This window comes from Squalius cephalus, assembly GCF_949319135.1.
Source record: "Squalius cephalus genome assembly, chromosome: 13".
Classification (NCBI taxonomy): Eukaryota; Metazoa; Chordata; class Actinopteri; order Cypriniformes; family Leuciscidae; genus Squalius; species Squalius cephalus.
The window spans coordinates 1439059-1453549 of record NC_137134.1 but is presented as its reverse complement, the minus strand read 5'-3'; the positions used below and the strand labels follow the sequence as shown (position 1 = coordinate 1453549).

At 39.4% G+C, this 14491-nt stretch overlaps 1 pseudogene across 1 annotated transcript in view; it reads right to left on the bottom strand.

Annotated features, from left to right (window-relative positions):
- Positions 1–6259: 6259 nt before the first annotated feature.
- Positions 6260–14491, bottom strand: part of LOC307170535 (putative nuclease HARBI1) — a 316840-nt pseudogene continuing 308608 nt past the window's right edge. Inside the window, exons 3-5 of the transcript in view lie at positions 6937–7052; positions 6712–6823; positions 6260–6624 (exon numbers count right to left, since the gene is read on the bottom strand). The product of the transcript in view is annotated as a putative nuclease HARBI1 (transcript). The remainder of the gene's footprint in view (positions 6625–6711; positions 6824–6936; positions 7053–14491) is intronic.

Below are 14491 nucleotides of genomic sequence, written 5' to 3'. Positions count from 1 at the left end.
ATCATATTAAAAATGTATTAAATGCTAAAATTAAAATGTGTGTATTCATGTTGATATATACATACATATGTGTGTGTGTGTGTGTGTGTGTGTGCAGATGTATGTAAAATGTGAATGTATAGGCTATTACATCCTAAGAAAGATTGATATTCATTGATTTTTAGATGCAACCCCAACTCCAAACGGTCTTGGCAGCAGATCAAGACAAAATATACAAATATAATTCAAAGTGGTGAGTATTTACTACAACCTTTTATTATTTTTGTGAACATTTAATCTCAAACACTTGTTTGCAGCAAACAGAAAAAAGTGTGAAATGAGGAAAACTGGGGGAGGGCCACCTCCTCAAGATTACAATGTGGCGGAGGAGTTGGCGCTGAGTCACAATAAGGGACGGCCGATTATGGATGGGATTGCAAGTGCTGTACAATCTGACCCTGGTGCTGGCTCCTCTAAGCAAGTGACACTGGGTATGTGTGTGTAATGCATTACTAATGTTTTAAAAAAAAGTTAAATATGTCTGACTCTGTTCTGAAGTAGAGGGAAATACAGTGTCCCTGTTGAAGCCAGCACACATACACACAGTCTCCTGCACAGACTAACACACGTAAATCTAATGTCACACGTCAGAGGCAGTCCAATCCTAACAACCTGCGTACTTTTCCGGTGTCTTCTAGTACTATATTCTCTTTTCCTATTGGTCTCTGGAATTGCCAGTCCGCTGTAAACAAAGCCGATTTCATTACATCTATTTCTAGACATTTGGGTCTCAGTCTACTGGCCCTGACTGAGACCTGGATCAGACCAGAGGACACTGCCACACCAGCTGCCCTCTCCACTAAATTCACTTTCTCACACACCCCTCGCCTGACTGGTAGGGGTGGTGGTACTGGTCTGCTCATCTCAAACGATTGGAAATTTGATCATTTACCACCTCTGTGTGACAACAGCTCATTTGAATCACATTCAATTACTATCACTAGCCCTATTAAAATCCATTCTGTAGTTGTATATCGTCCCCCAGGGCAGCTTGGCAGTTTCTTGGAAGAGCTTGATGTGCTACTCTCATCCTTCCCTGAGGATGGTACTCCTCTCATAGTTCTTGGAGACTTCAACATCCACCTAGAAAAGCCTCAGGCTGCTGATTTCCACACTCTGCTCGCCTCATTCGACCTCAGACGAGTATCTACTGCGGCTACTCACAAATCAGGTAATAAATTGGACCTTATCTACACACGCTACTGCTCCACTGACTATACACTGGTCACTCCACTGCACACCTCTGATCACTTCCTCCTCACTCTCAACATCAACCTGCCTCAGAACACAACACACACTCCTCCACAGGTCACCGGCCACAGAACACAACACACACTCCTCCACAGGTCACCTTTCGGCAAAACCTACGCTCACTCTCACCCTCTCGTCTATCCTCTCTGGTCTCATCCACACTTCCTCCACCTGATCAGCTTTCAACACTAGATACTAACAGCGCAACTGATACTCTTTTCTCCACTTTAACATCCTGCTTGGACAACTTCTGCCCCCTTTCCTCCAGGCCAGCCCGCGCCACACCCTCTGCCCTCTGGTTATCTGATGTTCTCCGTGAACATCGTTCTGAACTCAGGGGTGCAGAGAGGAAGTGGTGCAAATCGAAAGATCCTACTGACCTTGGTCTTTATCAGTCCCTCCTCTCTTCCTTCTCTGCTAACATCTCTACTGCTAAAATGACTTATTATCACAACAAAATTAACAATTCTTCAGACTCTCACATGCTTTTCAAAACCTTCTCCTCTCTTCTCAACCCTCCTCCTCCTCCTCCTCCTCCTCCTTCATCAACACTAACAGCGGACGATTTTGCTACATTCTTTATAAATAAAACAACCTCCATCAGCGGCCAATTTACCAATCCACAAACTGACACACACACTTTACCAACTAACACACACTCTCTACCCTCCTTCTCTCTACTCTCAGAGGCAGAAGTCTCCAATCTCCTCCTTTCCAATCGCCCTACCACCTGTCCGCTTGATCTTATTCCCACTAACCTACTTCAAGCCATTTCATCCTCGGTTGTACCCACACTCACACACATCATAAACACCTCTCTTCACACTGGTACCTTTCCCACAGCATTTAAGCAGGCTCGTGTAACCCCACTGCTTAAGAAACCCACTCTACATCCAGCACATCTAGGAAATTACAGACCGGTATCTCTCCTTCCATTCGTCGCAAAAACACTTGAATGAGTTGTTTTCAACCAGATCTCTTCCTTCCTTACACAGAACAACCTCTTGGACAACAATCAGTCAGTTTCAAAAGCGGACACTCAAATGAGACTGCCCTGCTCTCAGTAATTGAAGCTCAGTAATTGGATCTGTGATTCAGAAATATGTCTTTTTCTATCACTGCTACGCTGATGACACACAACTCTACCTCTCATTCCAGCCTGACGATCCGACAGTAGCTGATCGTATCTCAGCCTGCCTGACAGACATTTCTGGCTGGATGAAGGACCATCACCTTCAACTAAACCTTGCGAAGACAGAGCTACTCGTGGTCCCGGCCAACCCAAAATTTCACCACAACTTCACCATTCAGCTAGACTCGTCATCCATAACTCCATCTAGGTCAGCCAGAAACCTTGGTGTGGTAATTGATGATCAATTGAACTTCATAGACCACATTGCTATAACTGCCCAGTCATGTAGATTTGCCTTGTACAACATTAGGAGGATCAGGCCCTTCCTATCAGAACATGCTACTCAACTCCTTGTCCAAGCACTTGTTTATCCAGACTTGACTATTGTAACGCTCTCCTGGCTGGTCTTCCAGCTTGCACAGTCAAACCTCTGCAAATGATCCAGAACGCCGCAGCTAGAGTGGTCTTTAACGAGCCGAAAAGGGCACACGTCACTCCTCTCCTCACAAAATTGCACTGGTTGCCAGTTGCCGCTCGCATCAAAGTCAAAGATAAGGTCCATCAAGTCACTGACGTTTGCCTACAGAACAACCACTGGTTCTGCTCCCTTTTACTTTATCTCTTTACTTCAGACTTACGTGCCATCCAGGAACTTGCGCTCTGCAAGTTGTAACGCAAAGGACATGGTCAGATCACCGTCTCTCTCTCTATATGTTAAATTACTGAAATTACCCTGTAATCAAACCCCCTTTTTGTCTGAGACCTAATCAAATCACTGACATCCTAATCCACAAACACCTCTATTGTCTCATGATTCTCCCTTCCTGGACACCAGACCCAACGGCGCCAACAAATGGCGCAAATCATTAACTGCCTATCTGAAAACAGAGATTCCTTACTGCTGACCTCGGATTTATGGCTTGGCGAACATCCGTTGACCAATAAGAGCAATCTCAGAGAACCCTCCCGGGGATTTGCTCTGGACATTTATTTACATTTAACCCTGATTTACACTTCAGAAAACAACAAGACTTTGTTGACCATATGTGCTGACTGCTAATCTCATCAAAACACCCCGTGAACTCTTCAACTTGCTTGAACTCTCGAACTGTGTCAGCACACACACACACACACACACACACAGAAACACACACAGATCCTACCACGTGTGAATCAAAATCGTCTTGTGAAATGTTTCAAATGTATTCTCTTGGTGTATGCATGATCCTTTATACCAAATATTATGCTTATATAGCTTTATTTGTTTGTAATCAATTTGATGTGATTTTAATCGCAAGAAATCATACCTCCGTGTGTAATTCGACCAGAAAAGTGTCATTCTTGGTACCGTTTTGTTCCAAAAATTCCAATCGTTACGAATCTGTGACACAAAATAGCAGAAAATGTGTTATTTGACTAAATATCCGCAGTATTGATGATAAGAACGGAGTTATAATTCCACTAGCTAGTAATAAAGGGTGTATACACCTCGCGACGTCAGAAGGTTGGGACAATACGTTGTTAAAGACGATTGGCCGGCATACACCAGAGGGCGTGAAGCTTGGCTCCTTCAAAATCTCGCGCATCTCTCACAAACGACGCACTTCGCCAGAGAGAGAAAAACGACACGCCTTCTTCCATCCTTGGAAGCCTCGTTCGCGTTTATTTTCATTTTTCTTCCAAGTTTTATTTTCTTAAAACTACTTTTACTTCAGTTGATAGTCTCCTTCAACCAACCAACGAAATCAACTTAAAGCTAAAATCATCTTGCTAAGTTTTCGCTCGTTTCCAGTCGCCATAGCAACTAGACGCTGTGACATCTGTTTCGGTGACCACGTGACCAGACGCTTTGTCCACTCCGACTCGACGCACGGACACACAAAGGCCGAGCTTCACCCAGAGTAACGTAGACTTTAAATTTACAATCTGAAGTGCTGTTTAAAGTGTCTAACATTACTGTGTCTATTGGGGTTTCGTTGTGAATGACTGAACTGTTCTACCTATCTCTAAATTCTTTTCACTCACACTTACACACTCTTTTACGCACACATCGGCACATACACACACACATACACGCCCACATACCCACGTGTTCCTAGACAGAAACACACAACCACGTGCTGCTAAAGGCGTGCTCCTACACACACACACACACACCTCTCCTTACCACGCTCTCAGTGTACACACACAAAACCCATTCTTAAAAATCTTTCTCTCTCTCTCTCTCTCTCTCTTATATTCTCCCTTTTCCTTCCCCTACTCTAACCTTTGATCTTACGTTTATTTTGTTGTATTCCTTATTTGCGATCGTATATTGTTTTTGTTTATGCATATTTACTCCTGTGTGATTTAAAATAGTATATGTAACCAGTAGCTCGTTTGAATAAACTTTGTTAAATCATTTGAATTAAGTTTGCCTGTTTGTTTCAATACTGAGTCCCTGAGTAGTGCAGATTTTTACCTCTTAACGCTCTACGATAAATTTTACTATTGAAAGAAATCTCAAATGGTCTAAAACACTAAGATAATTATTTTCTTTGTGGCCACAGAAAAAGGAATTGTCTATCAGTGTTAAAGACGTGAGATTTCCGTTCAGATATTGTACATTTTGTGTGCTGGACGTACAGTTCGTACAATAAATGAACATTCTTCAACTTATACCTAAAATTTCCCCAAATTGAACATATTCTACCCGTCTATATCAGTGAGTACTACAAGTAATTGTGTAACCTCTGATATAAGCCGAGGTTTTGACCAATTCCCTATTTGGGAATTCTTTAATTCATGTAAGCAACATATGCATATTCACATTAATGCTAATTTGAGCTAATTAATTCCCTAACATAAGTCATTGTTGTTACAAAGTGAACGACGTCTTGTGGTGCCATCTCAAAGAGGCACAAAATCTCTTTCTCTGACCTTTACCATGACTGTTCCCTGCTGGTGGAATGATCTGCCTAACTCAACCAGAGCTGTTGAGTCCATAGCCACTTTAAAGAAACGGCTGAAGACACTTCTTTTTCGACAGCACTTGATCCAGTAATACTAACACTTTCTCTACTACTCTATTCTATTCTGTTCTAAAAAAATTTTTTTTTAAATCTGCGTTAGATTAAACTGAGAAGGGTCATAGCACTTGCATATTGTTGTCCTACTGTTATTGTCTCATTTGTAAGTCGCTTTGGATAAAAGCGTCTGCTAAATGAATAAATGTAAATGTAAATGCACAGAGGTCAGTATGCAGCAGACAGAACTCAATGAACATAACCTGCTTTATAACAGTTATGCTTTACATTGGCCTTTTATTTATTAGGATGATTTAAGACACTCTGTCTGTGTGTTCTGAGACAGTTGCTGAGGTGAATGCACTGGGCTTTTTATTATGGCACACATTTGAATGTCATAATTAAGTGACTGGCCCTTACACATCTCTTTTATTGTAGGGTTTTTCACAACCTGCCCCAGAAACTGAAGCCTCTACCTCAATGGGCTACAGAAGGAATGTGAACAAGGTAATGCTTTAAACCCTTGACATAAATTACAGTCAGTCCTATGTTTGTAGAAAGTCATGCCACTTTTTGAGATTTGATCAACCTCCAGAAAACGTGTAATGATTGTTTGTGGTTGAATTGTTTCAGGTGGAAACAGACTCATTCAGGGAAAAAACAGCGGGCAAAAAACAGATCTCAGTATGTGAACTTTTTTTAACCAAGTAACCCTTTAGTATGAACACTATGAATGTTTGTTAATGTAATTTTTCTTGCTCTCTTTCTTCCTCCCTAGCCACATGACCAATAAAACAGTTTGAGACCTATCTGCAGTGTTAGTGTGCTTTTATTAAGTAAAATATTGTGTTGTGATTGCATCTCTGACAGCTGCGCCAGCTGGGTGGTCAAGTGTGATGGGCTCAATTTCATCAGGGAGAAGCTGGTTTTGTGGTGGTACTCGCTCCTTTCTGATAGTGGCTATATTATGCGGAATGGCACATGCAGCCAACTATCTGTGATGCCCGCTCTGGTGACACTCTTAAACACCTAAGGCAGGTGAAATATGCCTTTAGGTCATCTCGATCTTGACCCTGGTTTTACTGAGGGCCACATCGAAGCGGTTTTGTGGCCCTGTCTGAGGGTCAGGATGGGGGGTTAGCAAAAACCTCTGGCATGCATAATCTCTATCTCCTACCAACAGGCCATCAAAAAGCCCTGTCATAGAACAGAAAAGGGGAAAATTGTGTAAGTTTTGCAATTAAAATAAAAACTTTAAAGTGTACTGTACCAAATTTAACTTGCCTTCCTCAAAGCGCTGACACAAAATAGACTCACGGAAAATTTGTGAGTCTTGCACTGAGCCAGGCCATTTGGCATCCAAACTTGTGATCATGCATTCATGATCACAAGTCATCTGCAGATGAAATGTACTGTAAATAATTGCCCTATCTGTTAGTTACTATTTATTTAAAGATTGATCTCAATGCAAATAAAAATCATTTCACATAGGCTATATAGTAGCCCTACCTGAACATTAAGGCTGTGAAAGGACATTCTGTTCACATAATCTGCCTCATGTTCTCCTAGAGCTGTGGAGATTGCAACATGTGTGCAGTCTATTGCTCCTATGACTCTAGGGAATCCTATCATAGGAATTAAATATATATATATTTAAAATCATGGAAAAAGATGGCGGCAGATAGTGGCAGAGTGGCAGGTACTGCTGTCTTACCTCTCCTAAACCATACTGGGAGACTGCCAGGTTATCATAAAATACGACATGAAACTTGGGCGCCTCGGCGATATAAAAACTTTGTTAAAATCAATACGTACTTATGCCATGTTACCTTGGTGTTGCACCTGCTTTTTTTGATGGGCACACAAATGTGGGGGAGCTGGTGTTCTACCTCTAAACGTGCGCTTATGGACTCGCCTGGAAAACTCGCTGTTGGCCTGCCAGTGGATTCGTGGAGCCAGTATATCCTATACTCAAATATTCTAGATGATGGTCGAGCGAGGCGTGTGCAAATTGAGCTGCATGGACACTCTACAACATCTGTGTCAACAAAGCCAGGCCCAGCCATCGTGCTTTGCGCATTTCTCCTTTTGTGCGGGGATGTCCACTCAAATCCTGGACCGAGGTCTTTGGACATTTGCCAATCAGGTGATCTTGACAACCCTAGACCGGCGAAGTGTGCTGCTTTTACCGGCACAGGAATTCGAGGTAATATTCCTCCAATAAACAACATTAAGCCTGATAGCAATATTGGCCAAATGGCGATAACATCGTTCCTGCACAGACCTCCAACAGTCACCACACAAACTACATCGTACCTTAAACAGCAGCAGATGAAATTGTTTCAGACTGTAAATCATGCGAGCGTGTTGTGGGACGCAAAAACGAAGCCAAAAGGCATTTTTGGTGGACATCTGAATGTACATAGCATTATCTCAAAGACCGAACAACTTGAACATCTACTGATGGACTCAAACATCGATTACTTATGCCTCACAGAGACTTGGTTAACCCCAACAACCCCTTTATCTGTTTTTAATATTCCAGGGTATAATGTTTATAGACGGGAAAGAAGGAAAGGGAAAGGGGGCGGAGTCCTGATATATGTGAAAGACAGCATTCAAAGTCAGCAAATAGTCTTCCGGAAAACAATTTGGAATGCGTGGGGGTAAAACTTACACCATCCCCCAAAATGTATTTTGCTGTCTTTACAGTCTACCGTCCTCCTACTGCCACAAATGAATTTTATAATTGCCTAAATGTTATACTTAACCCTCTGAGGTCGACAAACGCGCCGGCGCGTTTTGCTGGATTTTCTCCACATTGTAGCACTATAAACTTAAATTTCTCCGTCATTTATGGTCATACAGAAAAAAGAAATATAAAAAAAGAATCTGTGATATTTCTACTTTTGTATGTGTCCAATCAAATCAAAACATTGTGCTTTTGTAAAATAAAGAAAATAAACAGGGTGTGCGTTCTGCCTCTCCGTCGCGTTGAACTTTTTTTTCTTGAGCACGTCTATAAACTGAAACAAAACTCAGCGAATACTTGTCACACATTTATGAGCCATATACCTTTATAAACATTTAAGTGTGTACTTTTAAATGATCGGATTCAAAACGAAAACAAATATTTTCTGTTTAAGTAATTTGTATAAAACCAACAAGATGTCCAGCTTCTCAAACGCTTCCTAATTATTTTTTAATTTACCACGCCCACTCGCGCAAAAGATATTCACATGCAAATCTCCACATGGAACGCGATCGCCCTCATTACCTCAACAACAAAACACTTCACTTCACTTTTCGTCGAGTTTGAAAGACGTGCCTGAGCTTACATTGGATTTACATCAGAAGAAGAAGAACGATATTTGAACACAAGAAAGATAAGGTAAGAAATTCTTACATATTAGTTTGCTATTGTTGCATAAATTTCACATTGCAGTTGAACTGCTCCTAGATATATGGTGAATATTATAATATTTAGACCCGTGTTTACTGTTACTGTGTTTGTGGATATCACAGATTTACTTCTTATTGGTTCACCTCAAACTACATCCCGGGTCTGTGTTGACAATCTCACTATTGCTGGAGTTCCGGTTCAACCTTCCACCACTGTCAAAAACCTGGGTATAATCTTTGATTCCTCTCTTTCCTTTGTTCCTCACATCTCCTCTCTCACTAAATCTGCCTTCTTCCACCTTCGCAATATTGCACGCTTACGTCCATTTCTTACCATCAGTGATGCTGAGACCCTAGTTCATGCTTTCATCAGTTCACGGCTTGACTACTGCAATTCTCTTTTCTATGGCCTACCAAACTCATCATTAAATAAAATTCAATATATCCAGAACTCTGCCGCCAGAGTCCTCACTTACACCAAGAAATCTTCCCACATTACTCCCATCTTACGCAGTCTACATTGGTTACCCATCCGCTATCGCATTCAGTACAAGATACTCCTTATTACATTCAAAGCACTCCATGGTCTTGCCCCAAACTATATCTCTGACCTCATCCATACATACACACCTGTTCGCACACTTAGATCATCTGATACCGGTCTGTTGACAACCCCACGGCACAAACTATCATCATTTGGTGGAAGGGCATTTTGCACCGCTGCCCCAACTCTTTGGAATTCAATTCCACAACAAATCCGCAATCTCTCATCACTACAAGACTTCAAAACCCACATTAAAACACATCTTTTTGTCACTTGTTTCCCTGACCCCTGAATGTTCAGATTCTATATGTACTATACCTCTACTATGTTAACCTTCACAGTTTATGTATCGTCTCTATGTCATGTTTCTATGTTATGTGTACTTGTAATTATTGTAAAGCGACCTTGAGTCCTCAGAAAGGCGCTATATAAAATAAACATATTATTATTATTATTATTATATCTGCTCAAACGTAGATATGTATATGGTAGGCCTAACCATAATGTTTTATATTTGAGCGCGATCGCGTTTGAATGTATCATATTTTTGATCGCGATCGCGTTTTAATGTATCATATTTTTGATCGCGATCGCGTTTTAATGTATCATATTTTTGATCGCGATCGCGTTTGAATGTATCATATTTTGGAAAAGCAAAACGCTCCAAACGGCTTCATGTTTTTACTATTATCTCATTTCATATCATCATAACGAATGGAAACATTTGAAGTAACATGATAATCAATATATTTTTCTCTAGCTTAGTTGTTACTGAAATCTTTTTGAAAATATATATTGGCTGCTATATTGTTATTATTTTATGCAGCACTGCGCATAGCCTATACCTACAAGGCACAACAAACCTGGTGTTCATTATATATTGTTGGAAACATTTGTGTGAGTGTGTGTGTGTATTCTGTGAATTTTAAAAAGCAATTTTAACAAGAAAAATCTAAAATGTATTCCCAAAATCGTGCAGGCCTTTCTCCTGATATCAGTATGTTCACTTTTTTTTTTTCTTTTTTTTTTCAGGGCCCAGATGCCACTGAGTCCTGCTGACTTCAACATTCACAGTACATGTCTCTGTACATGAACATGGTAAAGTGAAAATCAAACACCTTAGAAAATGAAAGGTATGTACAATGTTTTTAGGAATGGCACAAAGGTCTCTTTCTTCAATAAGTGCTTTTTTGTTGTGTATCTTTGGATTATGTTGTGTTGTAAATAAATCCAAACAATTTTAAAAGCCATTCTTTTTTAAATCTCCTCATTCTTTGTGCAAGGGTGGTCAGAATGATGGGCCCTGATAAGCTCCTAATAGGGCCATTAGGGAGGTTCTTTGTCTTTCTCAGGTGTGGAAAGCTTTCATATTAATGAGATGATCCGCCCCTTCGCATATTGCTTTCTAACACAAAACACGTCGTAAATTTTTTAAATCAATATATTGTCTTCTCTGAATGAGCAGTCAGGGTGATTCTCACATAGTTTTAGAGCAAATATTCTAGGCTACGTCATACAATTTTCAAAAGTCTTGTGAAGAAATAATCAGTAGGGGTTTCATGACCTTATTTCAGTGAGAATTTATTTTTGTATTTTCACAAACCACGCATAAATGTCATTATCTCAAAACTACAAACTTTTACATACATGCTGTTGATATATTATTGTAGCAGAGTTTGTGCTGAATACAGTGTAATTAGACTTTAGCCATGAAAATGTCACAAGTAACAGAAATAACCACAAATGTCAGAGCATGTCAGAACACCTCCAAGGCCCAGAAAACAGCTCAGACCCCAGAGGGTTAAACAATATGGAAAAATGGTAGTTATTCTTATGGGTGATTTTAACTTAAAGATATTGCCAAAACTTTTCAGATGACGCAGATGATCCATAATCCCACAAGAATAACAAAGTCTTCCCAAACGCTTTTAGACTTAATTTTCACAAATAAACCAGACAGAATTAGAAAGATTTATAACCTCATCACTGGGTTATCAGATCATAATCTTACTCTGGTCTCCAGAAAATTGTCAAAAACACGCTTTAAAAATCAGAACTCAATGAAGGGGAAATCCATGCCTTTTATCGCTTCAAAGGACATGGCCTTCATTGAAAATAAAATAAAGCAAATAAACTGGCATGACACCATTGGTAGTTTGCCCTTTGAGCCAGCCTGTGCTGATTTAATGTCGACCATTAAAGGCATTATATCAAAGTACACCAGGAAAAGGGGCAAGAAAACAAATAAAAAATATAATCTACCCTGGTTTAACACAGATCTCTGGGAATTAATGAAAAAACGGGATGCTTCTTTGAAAAAGTTTTTAAAATCAAAATTAAATACTGATCATCTAATTTTTAAAAGTTTAAGAAATAAAGTCACACAACAACTTAGAAAGGCTAGAGCAAATTTCTTCCTCAATGTTATTAGTGAAGCAAAAGGAAACTCTAAAAAGTTATGGAGAAGAGCATTGATAAATTACTTGGAAGGGAAAAATCAGCAAATAAACATTTAGAGATGTTCCGATACCCTTTTTTCCTTCCCGATACCGATTCCGATACCTGGACTCAGGGTATCGGCCAATACCGAGTACTAATCCGATACCTGGGTGTATATCTATACAGCTGCAATTCATACTAGCCCTGTATGAATTGATATAATTATTTTATAAAAGGTATTTTAGTTTTACAATATAACTGTATAAAAAAGTGCAACAAATAAATCTAGGAATCTAAAAAATTATAAAATTCACAAAATTCACGGTTTGGTTCGATACCATACACTGGTGTCACGGTTCGGTACGTTTTCAATACCAGAGAAATTTCCTTGATTTACATTTTTTATTAATTTATTTTTTATTAAAACTGACATCATAAAGTATGATAATTTTTTTACTTTGAGCAATGATGGAGCTATACTTGACATATAAAACAAAAACAGCTCCTTATAAAAAAAAATAAATGTAATATTGTAGTAGTGATAAACAAAGGTTTATTTTATTTCAGATTAACATTTGAGGGCAGCAATTTTATTCATAATGTCAAAATAAAACCAAACGTTACTTGAAAGCACAATGTTTCTTCCAGGTTTCCACGCGCTGTTTGATCCGTTAATAACGGAGAAATGTGAATGCTTCTCACTAGATTTCGCAGCGATGTTATTACTTCAGTGGCGAATTCAAATGCTTTCTTTACTGGATCTCTTAGTGCTGTGTAGCAACAGTGTAGCTTGATCAAGATCGGCTCGCGCTGCACTGGTCCAAACTGTTTAATGGTCCGTGAAGCACAAAATAACGAGTAGCGCAGTTTTGTTCCGTTTTTATTACGTTTGCCATTTGATGTTGGGCGCCAGCATCTCTTACATTATGCGCTTGCCGCGCGCCTACATTTGAAAATTTGTGTTTTCATTTCTTCTTCGCTGCTCTAAACAGTGGTTGCTTGTGGCAACAGCACACCTTCCTGTGTTGCCACAAGCAACCACTGTTTAGAGCAGCGAAGAAGAATTGGTCTCTGATTTGCAGCGTTAAGCAAAGCTAGCGTGCATAACTAGGTATTGTTTAATAAAATGGTATCGGATCGGTACATGGGTAGATGTACTCGCCGATACCGATGCCAGAATTTTTATTGGTATCGGCGGCATTTCCGATACTGGTATCGGAACAACACTATAAACATTTAAAACTCATGGTGGATGGCTGTATCCAGGATGATGACCAGATTATTGCGGAATGTTTTAATGATTATTTTATAAATTCGGTACGAGAATTGAGTCTAAGTTTACCAAAAATTCAACTCACACAAGCTTCAACCTGTAATGATTCTGCTTTCAAGTTTTCCTTAATCAACACAGAGAAAGTTGAAAATGTAATTTCACTTCTATCTAATAGTAAAGCTAAAGATATATATGGTTGTGATACAGCTTTTCTTAAACAACACAAGACATCTATTATGATACCTCTAGTGATGATTATAAACAAGTCTTTTAACGAAAATATCTTTCCCAGTGTACTTGTAAGCCTGCCATTGTCACCCCTGTGCATAAATCTGGGGATACTCAAGTGGTCTCTAACTACCGACCCATCAGTATTCTCCCAGCTGCATCAAAGGTAATCGAAAAGGTTGTGGCAGAACAACTAATAGCACATCTGGACTCTGGAAGTCCTTTTTCCATCCTATGCAATTTGGTTTCAGGAAAAAACATTCCACTGAAACTGCATGTTGCTACTCCCTTGAGGAGATTAAAACTAGCTTAGATCAAGGAGGAGTGGTGGGAGCAGTCTTCTTAGATTTACGCAAAGCCTTTGACACAGTTAACCATGAGGTACTGATACACAAACTGACCAAATACGACATTTCCACAAATGTCCAAAATTGGATACAATCCTACTTGATAAATCGAAAACAATGTGTGCAAATAAATGGCACATTGTCTACGTCTCTTGTCTCTACTATGGGAGTACAACAGGGGTCAATTCTAGGGCCACTGTTGTTTTGCTTATATATTAATGACCTGCCTTCGGTCTGCAAGGGCATAAATACTGTTATGTATGCTGATGACACAGTATTATATACCCATGGGAGAAGTGCAACAGACGTAACCAAACAATTATCAAGTGTCATGAGCAAGGTCAGTGACTGGTTACATGACTCATGCCTCACAATAAATGTTGAAAAAACTGTAACTATGTTTTTTACAAACCGGTCTATACTTAAAACTTATCTGGAAATTTGAGTAAATGGCCAACATATAGAACATGTAGATAAATTTAAATATTTGGGGGTAACTCTAGATTCCACACTTAGTTTTAAAGGTCATGTTAAAAAATTGTGCAACAAATTGAAATTTAATTTAGTAAATTTTAGATACATAAGAAACTCTCTCACCACTGAAGCATCCAGTACTTATTTAAATGCAATAATCATCCCCCACCTTTTGTACTGCATTACATCCTGGTCTCAGACATGTAAAACAGTCATAAAACCTTTAGAATCTTTGTATAAAAACTGTCTCAAGATCCATGATAAAAAAAACGTTATTATCATCACTGTCAAATATGATATACTTAGTTTTGATAATCTAATAAAACACTCAAATGTGTCTTTGCTACATAAAATCAT